Source organism: Ursus arctos, unplaced genomic scaffold (assembly GCF_023065955.2).
Source record: "Ursus arctos isolate Adak ecotype North America unplaced genomic scaffold, UrsArc2.0 scaffold_20, whole genome shotgun sequence".
NCBI lineage: Eukaryota > Metazoa > Chordata > Mammalia > Carnivora > Ursidae > Ursus > Ursus arctos.
The window spans coordinates 49,152,063-49,167,465 of record NW_026622875.1 but is presented as its reverse complement, the minus strand read 5'-3'; the positions used below and the strand labels follow the sequence as shown (position 1 = coordinate 49,167,465).

The window sequence follows — 15,403 nt, the reverse complement described above, 5'->3', positions numbered from 1 at the left end:
CCAGCCCCGCCTCCTCCCGATGCGCCCCGCCCCTCCCGGCGCGTGCCGCCCGCGCGCCGGGGAGCTTCCGAGGAACCGGCCCGGCGGGCACCCCCTGCCCCGGCGCAGGCGCGAGCGCGCACCGCCTCACCGACCGGGAGCCCCACTGGCGCCCCCGCCCCGCCTCCGCACGCGCCCCAGCCCTGGGCACCTCTGATTGGCGGTCGGCCGGGCCAGCAGGTGTCGGCGGCGGCTGCGGCCAGGCTGGCCCCCGCTGCCTGCGGCGCGGGCGCCTCCCTCGCAGCCGCTGCCACCACCGCGCTCCCGCCTCCTGCCCGTTCCCGGGCTCCCGCTGCGGCTGCGGTTCTGGCGGCCGAGCCCCCGTGGCGCTGCAGCTCAGATCCGGCGCGCCCACCGACCCGCGCCCCTGCCTCGCTGCTCCCTCATCCACGCGCCCCGCTGCTGCGGCAGGTGCCCCAGGCGTCCTGAGGCGCGGTGGCCTGAGCGCGGCCGCCATCGATGACCCCGGCCACGGACCTGCTCCAGCCCGGCCACCCCCCGTGAGTAACGTCCCCTCCCCTCCAGCGGCTTTGCGCCACTCTCCAGCTTGCGTTGCCGCAACTTCGGGGGTGGGTGGGTGTGTGGAGGTGTCTCACGTCCCCCCACACCCGTGCGAGTCCTGAACCAGGCCCCCCGGGCACAGCCAGTCTGCCTCTGCGGAGGGGCTGGGGGAAGGGGGTGGGAGCAGTTGAACTTGCTGGAGGATCGTCGCAGAGTCGGAACCGCCCCTTTCTCCCTTGGCCGGGGCCGGAGCCCGCCTCTGCGTTTCCCTCGCGTTTGGCGTTCCCCACTGGCCACGTAGCTCCTGGGCTGCGGTTCACCGCGCACCTACTACGCTGCGGGCGCACCGGCGGGGCGCCTGGAACCATAGGGTAAGCACCCCGTAGAAGCAGCGGGGCGGACTTGACTTTTTCGGACTCTTAATTTCTGTAAAATGGGGCTAATCAGGGACTCGCTCAAGGTCATGGCCCGTGCGCGGAGTAAGAACCCTAATGGGTCTTGTCTGGCCAGGTCCGCGGACTGCTTGGGTAGGGGCGCGCTGTTGCGGATGGATGGTCACTTCAGCTTCATCCCGGTATCCTTTTCATAATTCCTTCCCTCCAACTTCGCCGGATTTGGAGAAGTCGGGAGCCGATCCCAAGGGACCCTGCCGAGGTTTGGGGGGTATCCGCGGGCGACCTTTGGGGTGAGCGCGGAGCCGAGCGCTTTCGCGGCGGGGACCCCTGGACCTGCTGCATTTGCAGCATTCCCTCCATTCTCAGTCATTTAATTGCTAACATCTTGGCAGGATAGGGGAATTTGCTAGGTGCCTGCTCTTAGATCCACCCTGCTCCGTTTCCTTCTCCCAAACAAGCCCTATTCCCGAGGATAAGTATGGGAGAGACTGTACACACCAGTTCGGGCCCAGGGACTTCGTAAGAGAAGCTGGTACGCTCTGCTGTTGGCTTAGCCAACATTGGCTCTCATCCGCTCTAAGCAAATGCCTTGAGTCTGGCTTCATTCCTGTCCCCCTACTCTCTGCCGCCTGATCTGGGTTTGTTACACTTTCCCTGGGGAGGGTGGAGTCCAGTTGCAAAATGTGTAACTGTTGCTGGATGTGGATAGTTTACTCCAGCTCCTTTGAGGCGGCTCCTGTGGGGCTGTGGGTGGTTCTCAGAGCTTTGGGCTGGGGACAAAGTCACCCCTCCTCTTTTGACATTCTTACTCTGTCCCTCCAACTCAGGCTACGTTGCCCTAACTCGGTGATCAGATGGCTACTTGGATAGTTTTGTGATGTCTGACAAACATCTTTGAACCTCACTTTTTTTTTTTAATAAGTAATCTCTATGCCCAACGTGGGGCTTGAACTCAGGACCCCAAGATCAAGAGTCCAGTGCTCTACTGGACTGAGCCAGCCAGGTGCCCCTGAGCCTCAATTTTTTTTTTTTAAATCTATAAAGCAGAATAATCCCTGTTGTTTAGTCTTCCCAAGGCAGTTAGGGTTCAGGGGACATGGTAGAGGTAGAAAGTAGAAGGATGGTTCCAGATGATCTGAGCTGTGGGTAGAAGTGGAGGTGATTTCAAGAATTTTTTTACAGCATTCTCTGGGAACTTATTAGATCTAAAAGTCTTTCCAGAGAAATTTAGTTTGGTAAGACTTTGAGAATACTACATTTCATCTTCCAGTTACTGTTCCTTACCTGTCCATGGGTAGCCACAATGGACAGGGCTCACAATGAGCCCTGCCCCATCTGTGGTGTGTGGGCTGGAAGCTAGCTGTCTCTGTGGGGTTAGGGCTGTCTCTCCTGGTGGTGAGACACTGTGTGTGTGTGTGTGTGTGTGTGTGTGTGTGTGTGTGTCGGGGGCAGGGCAGTTGGTTGTCTCTGTGGAGCTGAAGTGTCTCTTTGGAGACCTGTGTATCTCTTTGTGGCCTTGGTTTCTTGTGGAAGGGGAGGGGCAGTTGTCTGCTCCAGAGTCGGCTCATTTTTGGAAAAGTGAAGTGTTAGCCAGGCCCAGCAATGTAAACTAATAGTGGTATAGATTGTGTCCTGTCTCCTTCCTGCCTGCCCAGAGGGGCAGAAGGAGAGCTCATCTGTGGCCTTGGCCTTTGGAGAAATCAATTGGCACAGACTGAAATACCTCAGAGAGAAAAGGGCATCCCCTGTTCTTGGTTCATATTGTGTCTGCACAGCCTTTTGTCCCAAATGCAAGTTAAAGAGGGAAGACTGGTCAGAACTTAGTGACTTTAATATTATATTAACCTATGACATAATCACAGAAAGTGGCAAAGATCTGAAGTGTACACTCTGGATTTTCACAAACTGAACATCCCTGTGTAACCAGTGCCCAGATTAAGACCTAGAATATTCCCAGTCTCCCCGTGTCCTCTGTAGGTACTGTCCCCCAAGGGTAACCATCATCCTGCTTCGTTTTGTCAGGTGAGTTTTATTCCTATTATTATTTATTTCACCAGTTTAGTTTCAAAGCTAAAATGAAACTGCTTGATAATTTTCTACCTCCTCTTTTAATGTATGCAAACCAAAGGTATTATACCTAAGCCAGTCCACAAATCTAGAGGGGAGAATTTGGCGTTAGGATCTGGGTGGAGTCTCAACTGGTTATCTCCTCCCCTCCCCCCAGTTGGTTCTTGGGCGGTGAAACAAGCCAGACCCCAGACACAACAGGCTGATAGTGATACATTGAAGCCAGTTTATTCAGAGTGTATTTGAAAAATGCAAGCCTGAAATAGTGTCATGATAAAATATAAATTAAAAATATGAATGAATTCTCATTTGAAACATAAAAATGGGAATGTTTGAATTTCCCAAAAATAAAAATTGGTAGGGGATCACAGAACGTCAAGGCTGAGTGACTTACAAGCTGTTTGTGCTGTTGCCACATGGTGGCGCCACGTTGGCTGGAGAACCGCAATACCCAGCATTCTTTCCCAAGCCCCCAGGAAGGAGTCCCAGGAATAAAATCCAGCAGTTCAGCATCTCCAGAAATGATTTCCAAACACTGTGGTTTTTCCAGTGTTTGGCAAGGAGGCCTCCCCTCCGGTACCTGCTACGCTAAGTCCATGGGAACCCTGTCCCAGCTTTTCAGGAGTGTGGCTTATGGGTTGGAGGCACATGTATGCAGGAGAGGTGGAGCTGAGACGCGGTTGCCCTCTCTTTGGTAGTATGGAACTGTGGCATGTCCTTGGAATTTTAAAGAGGGTCAACTGAGAAGCTAGCTCAGGTGTGTTGTGCTTATCTTGGTCTCATTTCACCCCAGAATTCCCGCAAAGGTGTGAGAGAAGTTCTCTTTCCTGAGGCAGGTGGCTATTTTTACAGAGCAGTGTCCGTGGGTGAACTCGGAAGAAGAAATAGGCACGAGTGTAGCCAAACTGCTGCCCGATGAAGTGCCCTCTGTGTTCCACAGGGCGGGGACCAAGTCCTGAGGGGGGACCCCAGGGTGGGGGCTGTGTATCCAGCTGTGAAGAGGGCCAAGCAGACTCATCCAGTGCCTTTTCTTTTTACCGTCGGTGTGACCGCGGTGCTGCTTCGAAGATTGTATTTTTACGCTCGCTGCCATGCCTGTGGTTGCTAAGAGTGCTGAATATTTTATATTTATATTATATATATATATATATATATATATATATATATATATATATATATATATTTCAGTCAATCCTCATCACAGTCGAGGAGGATGGCTCTCTCATTTTCTAGATGGAGGAACTGGGCCTGGAAGCACTCTTTCTGAGTTCCCCATTGTGTGAGCCAGAGCATGGACTGAGAGCCAAGTCTCGCAGATGACTTCCCCAGCTGAGTTGCGCGCCCTTGCGCGGGGTGAGAGGAGCCTCGCACAATTCTTCTTCCGTCTTGCCTGGCACCTGGTAGAGCGCCTTCCATGTAGTAGGTACTTAAGGCTAAGTATAGGGTTGCCTTCAAGTAGAAACTTCCCGGCTGAGCAAAAGGAAAATCCAGACCATGAAGAATGCTAGCTTGGGGTTGAGTCTATGCAACCTGCAACATTGGGACTGAGTGTGCGCCTACTGGCTTGTGTAGTCTGATTTTATGTTTAAAATTTTATGTAAATGGAGGTCTGTTATTTGTTTTTGTAATTTGCTTTTTTTTCACCAATATTGTTTTTTTAAACATATGTTGATAACATTTGTTGATAATTATAAGTTTAGTTGATACACTTTAACATATTATTTCCTTGTTTGGTATACCAGAGTTTAAATATTGCTCATTGATGGACAAAAGGATGTTTTTACCTTTTGCCATTATGAAAGATGTTGCAGGGAATATCCTTGATAAAGTCTAGTACAAATGTATGTGTGTCTAGGATTTATGTCCCCAGGAGTTGAATAACTGGGTAGGAGGATATGCTTACATCAACATCTATCTGTTACTGGGTTTTGCAAATTGCCGTCTGTAGAGGTTGGGCCACTTTATATACTCCTACTTGCACTGTATTGGAGTTGCTTGTATCCACATATCTTTGTGCCATCAGTTGTTTTAATTTTGATTCACCTAATAAGCATGGAATGTGTTTTACTGCTCTTTTACTTTGCATTTCCTGTAGAGGTTTTTTGTTTGTTTGTTTTTTAAAGATTTTATTTTATTTATTTATTTTTTTTTAAAAAAGATTTTATTTATTTATTTGACAGAGATAGAGACAGCCAGCGAGAGAGGGAACACAAGCAGGGGGAGTAGGAGAGGAAGAAGCAGGCTCCCAGCAGAGGAGCCTGATGTGGGGCTCGATCCAATAACGCCGGGATCACGCCCTGAGCCGAAGGCAGACGCTTAACCGCTGTGCCACCCAGGCGCCCCTAAAGATTTTATTTTTAAGCAATCTCTATACCCATTGTGGAGCTTGAACTCACAACCCAAAATCAAAAGTCACATGTTCTAGCGACTGAGCCAGCCAGGCACCCCACCCTTACAGATGGTTAAAAAAAATATATTTTGGTTTTCAAAGTTTCTTTTCTGTACAATGTGATTTTTTTTACTACATAAAACTTTCAAATCTTTGAACTCATCTGAAATTTATATTTCTGTGTTGTGTGTGTGAGGCAGGGATCTGATTGTTTTCCATACTGAAAACCTCTTCTTCCATTATCATTTAATGAATACTTACCTATTTTCTTACTTAATTTTTTGCCATCTCTGTCATATACCAGTTTCTGTTATTTTTTTTGGATCTGTTTCTGAACTCTGCTCTGTTCTGTTCATCTCTTTGTGATTCCTGAGCTAATACCATTTCATTGAATTATTAAAGCTTTATAATAATTCTTTTCTTCTTAGCCTTTTTCTTCACAATTGTCTTGGTTATCCTTGACCCCTTAGACTTCGACATGAATTTTAAGATCTTTCCAAAATATCCCTTTTCATGAAAAATACTGTTATCAAAATTTGGTAAAATATCAAATAAAACACATTTTCTTTTCTTCAAATATAGTGCTAATCAAAACTTTAAATTTTCCATTATTTACTGTGAAATCTTGATCTCCATTTGAAGTGGATTCACTTTAAGTGACACTTCCCTGGTGCCAGATACCTTGAATAATAAGGACCATTTGAATGTGATTCTTAAAACACCTATAAAGATCATTTTTTAAACTCAACAACATACAAGTAATGTTAAAGTCAGTGATTATTCTTCTGTGACATTATTTTTATCCTCCTAATAACTCATTTCATTTAGGTACCATAATTTATTCAACAAAATCATTCTGTAAAACATAAAGCACTCTGCAGTCTTTATTGTAACTTCATTCTTCTCTACATTTTTGTTTCCTTAGGATGAATTACTCTGTTGAAAGTTGTTTACTTTTCCTTTAATTTTTGATACATATTGCCAAATAATGCTCCAGGAAAGTTTATAAATTTATTTTGCTATTAGTCATGTATGAGTGTGCCAGATCTGCATGCCTTGCCAGCAATAAATACGATTATTCATCATCATTTCCAGTTGCACAAAGACTCTTTTTTAAAATTTTGCTTATTTCTAACAAGGCAGAACATATCTTCATGTTTATTGGTTCTTCATAGCAGACTTCACTAAAAAGTTTTCCGTGAGGGTTGTTTTTCTTTTTTCTTTCTTTCTTTCTTTCTTTCTTTCTTTCTTTCTTTCTTTCTTTCTCTTTTCTTTTCTTTTCTTTTCTTTTCTTTTCTGCTTGAAGATTTTATTTACCTATTTGAGAGAAACAGAGAGAGAGGGAGCATAAGCAGGGGTGGGGCAGAGAGAGAGGGGAAGCCGGCTCCCTGCTGAACAGGGAGCCTGATGCAGGGCTCAATCCCAGGACCCTGAGATCATGACTGAGCCAAAGGCAGAAGCCTAAGCGATTGAGCCACCCAGGTGCCCCTCTTTTACTTTCTGTAAAAGAAACTTGTATTATCACTTGGTGTTTTTGAGAGAACAGATTGTTTTATACAAATCATGTTCATATTTTAATATTAAATATCATTCCACCATATGAAAATACCGTATTTTAAAAGATTGTTCCTCCATGATGGATTTTAGATTATTTCTCTATTTTTTTGACTATTACATCTATGCATACGATAAACATCTTTGAAATGTGTTTATGCACATGGTAAAGAAAATCTTGAGGATATATGCCCGGAAGTGGGATTGCGTGATCATATTTTATGCACACTTACAGCTTGACCACCCTGTTCCAAGTTGCTCCCCAAAGTGGTCATGGTCATTTAAACTTCTGTGGCAGTGCGTACAGATAGCATTTGTCACAGTAAGGAAACAATAATATTAGAGAAGGAGGAACAAAGGTGTTAAAGGAAAAAGTATAAATGTATGTATGTTTGTGTGTACATCGATATCCTAAAGTCCATTGAGAAAACTCGGAGGTTTTTGACCTTTTCATTTTGAAACTTACATCATTAGAAACGATTCTATATAAGTATAAATCGTAAACATCATATAAATATTTCCTTAGCTTAGGAGAATTGGTAAGAATTTAAGTAAAAGGTAATCAGTTTAGTAGTGCTTTTTCAGGATAGCCTGAAAAAGGAGATGGGCCCCTAGCGAAGAGAACAGGAAAAGCACTTCTGCCCAGCACTGTCCCTCCCCATCCCAGGGTGTGGTTTCCACCATTGGACGCTGTTCCTTTTCATCACCTTATCTTGTAAAATTTAAAAGGCTGGGGAATAACTCTAAAATAATATTGTGCCATTAATACCTAATGCCAAAGAGTTTATGCGATCAGCTGCTAGTGATAGTAAGACACAACAGCATGAAACCGCTAGAAGGTTAGTGGGGAAAAGCCTGAACGATGAACTTGGTTGGGGACAGGCTGGAAACTTTACTGAGAAAAATCTGGCCCACTTCAAGTATACTCTGAAAATCAGGTTTGCATTTGTGTCAGGAGCATAAAAACAGCTTTATGAAACTGCCTAAATGCTGTCTGGAACTGTTTTTGGTTTGGTATTCAACCATGTGTTATATTCCCCCATTACCTTCTGTAAGTAATTATGAGTTAAATTTTTTGCATATATTTATATATCATCAGCTGGGGAAAGAAAAACACTCTGTAGAAAGTTCTTTTGTGGCTGTGATTTACAGCATAATGCCACAGATACGACAGACACGCGATCTGCAGCTGGGATGTACAAATCCATTCTGTGGGCTGACAATGTAATCTCACTGAGCAGACACTTGAGAAAAAAAAACAAGACATGCAAAGAAGGGTGGGTGCCTGGAAGACAGAGGTGCCCGTGGCCCAGGATCTGATGTGGCTATTTGCCAAGGTCCCCAAATAATGTTTTGACACTGACTCGTCACTCAGATGACCGTGTCATCCTATATGGTCCTTTTTGGTATAAAATGTAACTGTGTCAAAGTGTGCAGGGTCACTTTCTAGGCTTGGAAGCCTAGATAGCTACAATACAGGAAGTGATATCTACACTGAAGAAAAGGAAAATAACCCGTCTCTTTACACTGTTTTCTCTGAAGATTCCCCAATCTGGAGAAGCAGTCCTTCTAGCCGCAAACCTCTTCCTAACCTTCTCTTGAAGACCATTGTCTCAAGCGTCATTTCACTTTATCTGTGTAGCTCCAGACTCAGAAGATGTGGCAGGTGCTGTTTTGTGTTCCTGTTATATAAATGTGGTTTGGCTGTTTTGCTTTTTTTGCAAAGCAGTTTATAGATTATTAGGGACTTTGATTTACTAGAATGACATGTAACCAGAGTATTCAAGATTAATTTCTTTCTTTTATGGCTAATTAGAAGAAAAAATTTTAAGAAATGCTATTTTAATTGAATCCTTGTTTAGTCTTCTAGAAATCTACCAGTTGGTTTTTCAGCTTCGCGGTCCAGTAAATGTCAGGTGCCTTCCCCAGGACTGCAGATGTTGCAGTCCGGTGCCTGACTGCTGCGGAGATCTCCTAAGACTCCCTTTGTGCTCCCAGTTCTGAATCTTTCCTCCCACAACTTCCAGATACCTCATGCTTCCTTCCCACTGCCTCAATGCTACCCCCATTTTTTGCCTCAGTTGCCTTCCCTTCAGACTGCTGCTGGTGGTAGATGGCAATACAATGCTGTTATTTCCCTCCTTCTCTTTTCTTTAAATGATCCAAAAACAGTGAAGAAAATGAGAAACAAACAAACCAAAAAACCTAATGCCATTTTTGGCAAATGGGGGAGATAGTTAAAATTGCTTCCCCAAAAGGAAGAAGTGAGATCCAGTGGGGGTGCATTGGAGACACGGAGATGTGCTGTGGGTGTTCAGTCAAGACCACTTCTCAGGAGGGCGAGAGCCCTTGGTTCGGCACAAAACCCAAGTTCCTTCTAGGTCACAGTGGGATAAGAAAGCCTGTATCAGTGGCCAGCATTTCCTGCCAACCCAGATGAGTCCCATCCCTCTTTTTCTCCTCATCAGTTTTGCCAGAGGTACAGATTATTTTCAGACTTTCAGAGAACCAACTTTTGGCTTTCTTTTCTCTATTGTACAATTATTTTTTATTTTATTAAACTCTGTTCTCATCCTTATTATTTCCTTCCTTCTAGTTTCTTTGACTTCATTCTTTTCCTCATCTCTTAAATTTCCAAGGTTAACTCATTAACTTCCAGCCTTTCTTCTTACTTAGATATGCATTTAGCCCAATAAATTTGCCTCAGGTATTGCTTTAGCAGTATTTGTCTTCCACGGTTTTGATTCGTAGTGTTTTTATTGTTCACATGTAAGTCTTTAACATTTTTGTTATGGTTTTTTTCTTTGACTTAATGAGTTCTTTGTGTGCTTTTGTTTTATTTTTAAAATTTTCAGAGTTTTTAGCCATCGTTTTTTCTATTTTAATATATAGTGATTAAAGAATGTGGTCTACATGATTCCAGTTCTTCGAAATTTGTTGGGATTTGTTTTATGGCCTGGTACATAGTTTTTGCAGATTTCCATGTGTTCTTGAAAATAATTGATTGCAATGATCAACATATGTTCATTAGCTTAAGCTAGTTAATTATGTTATTCAGATCTTACATCTTTACTCATTTTTTTTTTGCAGCTTAATCAGTTATTGAGGGAGGAATTTATAGATGTGAATTTGTCAGTTTGATCTTGGGCTTTTTTCAATTTTTGCTTTGTATATTTTTTTAAGATTTTAAGAATTTATTTATTTGATGGAGAGAGAGAGTGAGAGAAAGAGAGAGCGCACGCTCAGGAGGCAGGGGAGGGGCAGAGAAGCAGACTCCCAGCTGAGCAGAGAGCCTGATGTGGGACTCCATCCCAGGAGTCTGGGATCATGACCTGAACCAAAGGCAGACGCTTAACCAACTGAGCCACCCAGGCAGCCTGCTTTGTTTATTTTGAAGCAATATGTTATTAGGTGCATTTTGGGTCAACTCGGTATATATATATATCATTATGAAACAACCCTGTTAATGTCCAGTAATGCTCCTTGTTTTTAAGTCTGTTTTATTTATTTTTTATTTAAAAAAAAGATTATTTATTTGGGGAGGGAGGGGCAGAGGGAGAGAGAGACTCTCAAGCAGACTCTCTGCTAAGCAGGGAACCTGTGGCAGGGTTGGTCTCAAAACCCTGAGATCATGACCTGAGCCAAAATCAAGAGTCCATAGCTTAACCAACTGAGCTACCCAGGTGCCCCAAGTCTGTTTTAATAGAACTATGCTAGTTTTCTTTTCCTTAGCATTTGCCTGTCTTATCATTTTCTTGTACTTTCACTGTCAACAGTTCTTTTTTTTAAAATATTTTATTTATTTTACAGAAAGACTGTGAGAGCACAAGCAGGGGGAGTGGCAGGCAGAGGGAGAGGGAGAAGCAGTCTCCCCTCTGCGCAGGCAGCCTGATGCGGGGCTCGATTCCAGGACCCTGGGATCATGACCTGAGCTGAAGGCAGACGCTTAACGGCTGAGCCACCAAGGCTCCGCACTGTCAGCAGTTCCGTATATTTTTATTTCACTTGTGAAACTGTTTTAAAGAGCATAAAGTTGCTTTTTTAAAACCTATATGTTTTAATGTGAAAGTTATGTTCATTTACAGTGCTACTGTTAATATATTTGGATCTATTTTACCATTTTACTTTGTCTCACCTTTTATATACTTGGTTACTCTATCTGGTGGCTTTTTGTGTAATTTAGATCCTCTGTCCTGTTCCACATTACATTTTCTTCCCTCACTTATTTAAAACTTTACACTCGATTTCTATTTTCTAGTGTTTACAATACGGTAAGTTTAGCATACATGTTTACTTTAACAAAATCCAGACTGAGTCAGAGTAATTTCTGTCCTCCTGAGCAATTCAAGGACTTCATAACTCTGATCACCCTCCTGCCCAACTTATATGTTAGTGTTGTCTGGTGTTTTAGTCAGACTTTAACTCTTTTTTATTATTTTTTTCCCACATAGTATGCAATTTGTTGACAATATTATTCCACTGTTTTCCATATTCTATTGTTGCATTCTAAGAATTCAGCTAACAATCTGATTGTTGTTCTTTTGTAGTAATCTGTCTTTTCTTCCTGGCTGATTTTAGTTCCTTCTGTTGTGTTGTTCAGAGTTTCACTACAGTGTTGTGGTAAGGGCTTCTTTTTAATTATCCAACTCAGGAGTCCCTGGACTTTTTAAATGTGAGGATTGCTTTCCAATCAGTATTCTGGAAAATTCTCTGCCATTATTTCTTTGAATATTTCTTCTCCCCATTCTCTATTATTTCCTCCTGAAACTTTGATCAGATACATGCTAGACCTCCTTCCTATATTATCTGTGTTCTTTAAATTCCTTTCTTATTTTACTTCCTTTGGGTTATTATTTCAGCTCTGTTTACCAATTTACCACTTATCTTCTCTGCTTTGTCTGTTTTGTTTTTCTAATATGTCCACTGAGTTTCCATTAACTTTTTCAAATAAATGTGGTAATTTTTATAGTTTCTTGTTTGTAGTTACACTTTGATAAACTCTTATTTCCTTAACCATATTAAGCATACTTATTTAATGTCTTATATATAATAATTTCATGATTAACAGGAATTTAGCAACTGGAGAAGACTGATCTGGCAGTCTAGTTCTTGGTTCTTTGTTAATAAGAACAAACAAGAGGCCAGGCTGGCGGCCACGCTCTGGAACTCAGGCTGCCTCTCCCCAGATGCGCTACCCATGTGTATCATAAAGGACAACAGGTGTTTGTGAGCCTGAGTAACACTGGGCTTCTTCTAGCATCCTCTTCTCCAGTAGGAACCATGGGGTGCCCTGTTCCCCTCCTCAATAAAGGCTGAAAGGGGCCCCTCACACTGGTTAAAGATTGTGTCTACTCTGGCCTTCTGCTCTGCATTGACCTGGTCAAGAGGAAACTTGAGACACCCCTCCCTCTTGTCCCTTGTCACTTGGGTCCCTCCCTGCCTTTGCCTTGAATGGACCAGGACTCATCCCATCCTGCTGTTCACCCCTGTTTGTCAGTCTCCCGGGCTCCAGTGCCATTCCCCCTCAGTTCCTGATGACTTCAGCTCCAGATTCTGCACCACTCCCTGCAGTACTGCTCCTGCCTTAGTCCTGGCACTTCAATATGCAGGGAGAGGATCCTTCTAACATGGCGGGCCTCTCGGGTCCTTGACCTGCTTTGCTCCAATTTTCTGTCTTCTACCCCACCCTGCCACTGACTTCCATAGTTGTAGATGGACACTCTCAATCCCAGTAATGGCCAGCCCTTCATAATGTTTCATGCATCATGTGTTCAGAGAACCCACTTCCATCTTCCAACTCTTTCCGTCTCTTCCTCCAATTCCAACAGGCCCTCAGTCTCCTTTCAGTCCATGACCCCAGACCCTTGAGGTCCTCTCGTTCTACATTTTCTAGCCTGTATTTCATGGTGTGCCTTATAATCAGTACTTGGAGTATACCCTCAGTTCATGTACCCATCACAGACAGCATCCTTCTCACTCAGCAGAAGCACCAAGTGTTCAGTCCCCATCTCTGTGTCTTCCTGCCTGTATCTGTGCTGGAGAATGTGGCTAAAGGAACACTCACAAGCCGTTGACTGGCCTTGTATGGCCATGAACATCAGGTGGATCCTTAGTGCTGTCTGATATTTCCCTGGGCCTGGCCCTCTCCCATTCTTTTCATTGATTGTCTCACATTCCCACATTGCCTCAGATGTGCACACCTTCTGTCTGTCCTCATTCTTACAGTGTCCCTGCTGCCACTCTTATTGAGAAAGCTGGAGCCATGGTGGGAGGGGGGGGGACTCCCACAGATTCGCTCTACCATCCCCCCACCTGCTTTCATCTGTAGCCACATAATCTGCCTTGCGTTCTGGCACTAACCATGAAATATCTGTGCTTGGATCTAAAGTCAGACCCTCTACTCCCTGGCCCTGCAGCCCACCTCACTTACCTTGAATACTCAAGGATATCACTCCAATGATTCTCCTTCTATATCCCCAGTTTTCTCTCCCTATCAGGTAATTCTTATTGGCTTACAAACATATTATTTCTCTTTTCTTAGAAAACACTCCCTCTGTAACTCACCTCAACCTCTAGCTATGGCTCCGTTTCTCTGCCTACCTATACATAAAAACTGCTAAAGAGAGTTGTCTAGACTCACTGTCTGCAGATTCTCTCCTCCCATTCTCTGTTAACCCACCCCTGCAGATTGCCAGCTCAGTTTCATCAACTTCACCAGCAACTGCTCAATGACTAATGACTCCATTTTACTGAACATAAGGGCTATTCTCATCCTCATCCTTCTTGCTCCCCCTAGCACCATTCGACTCAGCCAGTCAGCCCATCTTCCTTGATACACTTTCTTCCCTAGGTCTGGAAGATACATTTGTAAATTCCTTCTACGTCCTTGGTAGTTCTTTCTCTTCTCTCTAGCTGCTTCTTTGTCTTTTGCTTGTCCTCTGGATGTTGGCGTGCCCCATGGCTGAGTCTTTGATCCCCTTTGCTTTTCATTTATATTCCCTCCCTCAGATCTCACCATGGTCTTGTTTCATGGTTTTAAATACCATCTATGCCGGTGATCTAAAACCTTTATCTCCAGACTGGACCTCTCTCTCAAACTCCTTGAATAACCTACTTGACATCTCCTGGATGTGCAATACTCATCTCCAAATCAACTCTGAAAGTTGAACCCCTGATCTCCCCAAACCCATTCTTTTTTTTTTTTTCATTTCTTAATTTCAATTCAATTAATTAACATATAGTGTATTATTAGTATCAGGGGTAGAGTTCAGTGATTCATCAGTCTTATATAACACCTGTGCTCATTATGTGATGTGCCCTCCTTAATGTCCATCACCCAGATCCACCCACCCCCACCCACTCCAGCAGCCCTCAATTTGTTTCCTATGATTAAGGTTTGTCTTATGGTTTGTCTCCCTCTCTGGTTTCGTCTTGTTTTATTTTTTCCTCTCTTTCTCTATGATCCTCTGTTTTGTTTCTTAAATTCCACATATGAGTGAGATCATATGATAACTGTCTTTCTCTGATTGACTTATTTCACTTAGCATAATACCCAAACCCATTCTACCTTTATTTTTCCCATCTAGTTGCTTAGGTCCCAATCAATAAAATTAATCAACCAATTATTAGTTATAAATATTTATTAAATAATTATTATGTTTATTAATGATTAATTAATTAGATTATTAATGCCTTGTTTTACCATCTTTTTTTTCCATACTGCTCTTTGAGATCTGGTGTGTATTTTTCAATCATGGCAAATTTCAATTTGGATGCTAAATTTTCATCAGAATTACTTGATTCATTATTTAGATTTAATGAAATACACTGTTAAAAAGTACACCCACACGCCCAAGTTGTTCTAAATTTATTTAAATGTTTTCCCATAGCTGAATTGAATATCATTTAACAGGAAAAGTTAGATTTATTTTGCATAGCATCTAGCACTCTGTTGGTCAGAAGGAAGTCAAGAATTTTGTCTGGAGCTGCTCTATTCACCTCTTTGCTATCTCTCCAATAGGATATGATCTAGGGTCAAATCTCTTTATAATGCTATTGCTTATATATCTTTGAATGTAACCACAGTTTGAAAGGCCTAGTTGAGCACAATATTTTATTGGAAATAGTTTCAGTGTCTCCTTCCTGAATAGGGGGAACCCTGGGTATAACCCAGAACATAGATAGCTGTAGCAACCTGGCATTAATTTTCTTCAAGAGAGTCTTCTCCAGGTTCATGGAAGAACTCCTCAAATAATTACCTTCCCAGTGAAAAAGGATGTCTTGCAGGGTTTCCATGTCTTCTGTTAGAAAACATGTGAGAAATTCATTTAATTGCCAGACAGAAACACAGAGGCTCAGATCTTGTGTTTTTGCCCTTTTGGACTCATTATTCTGAAGTGGTCTTAGAAATAAGCTTTTGGGACTTAGGAGGACAGACATTCAGTACTTAGTATTTACA

At 43.1% G+C, this 15,403-nt stretch overlaps 1 protein-coding gene across 5 annotated transcripts in view; it reads left to right on the top strand.

Annotated features, from left to right (window-relative positions):
- Positions 1–262: 262 nt before the first annotated feature.
- MYRIP (myosin VIIA and Rab interacting protein) overlaps positions 263–15,403 on the top strand; it is a 355,695-nt gene continuing 340,554 nt past the window's right edge. For 2 of the 5 annotated variants that reach the window (XM_048216130.2, XM_026496775.4), the window contains exon 1: positions 269–539. The gene's annotated coding sequence lies outside the window, so the exon portion shown is untranslated. Of the gene's footprint in view, positions 540–751; positions 912–15,403 lie in introns of those variants that run through there. The other 3 variants (XM_057315911.1, XM_026496774.4, XM_048216129.2) reach the window with 3 other exon arrangements.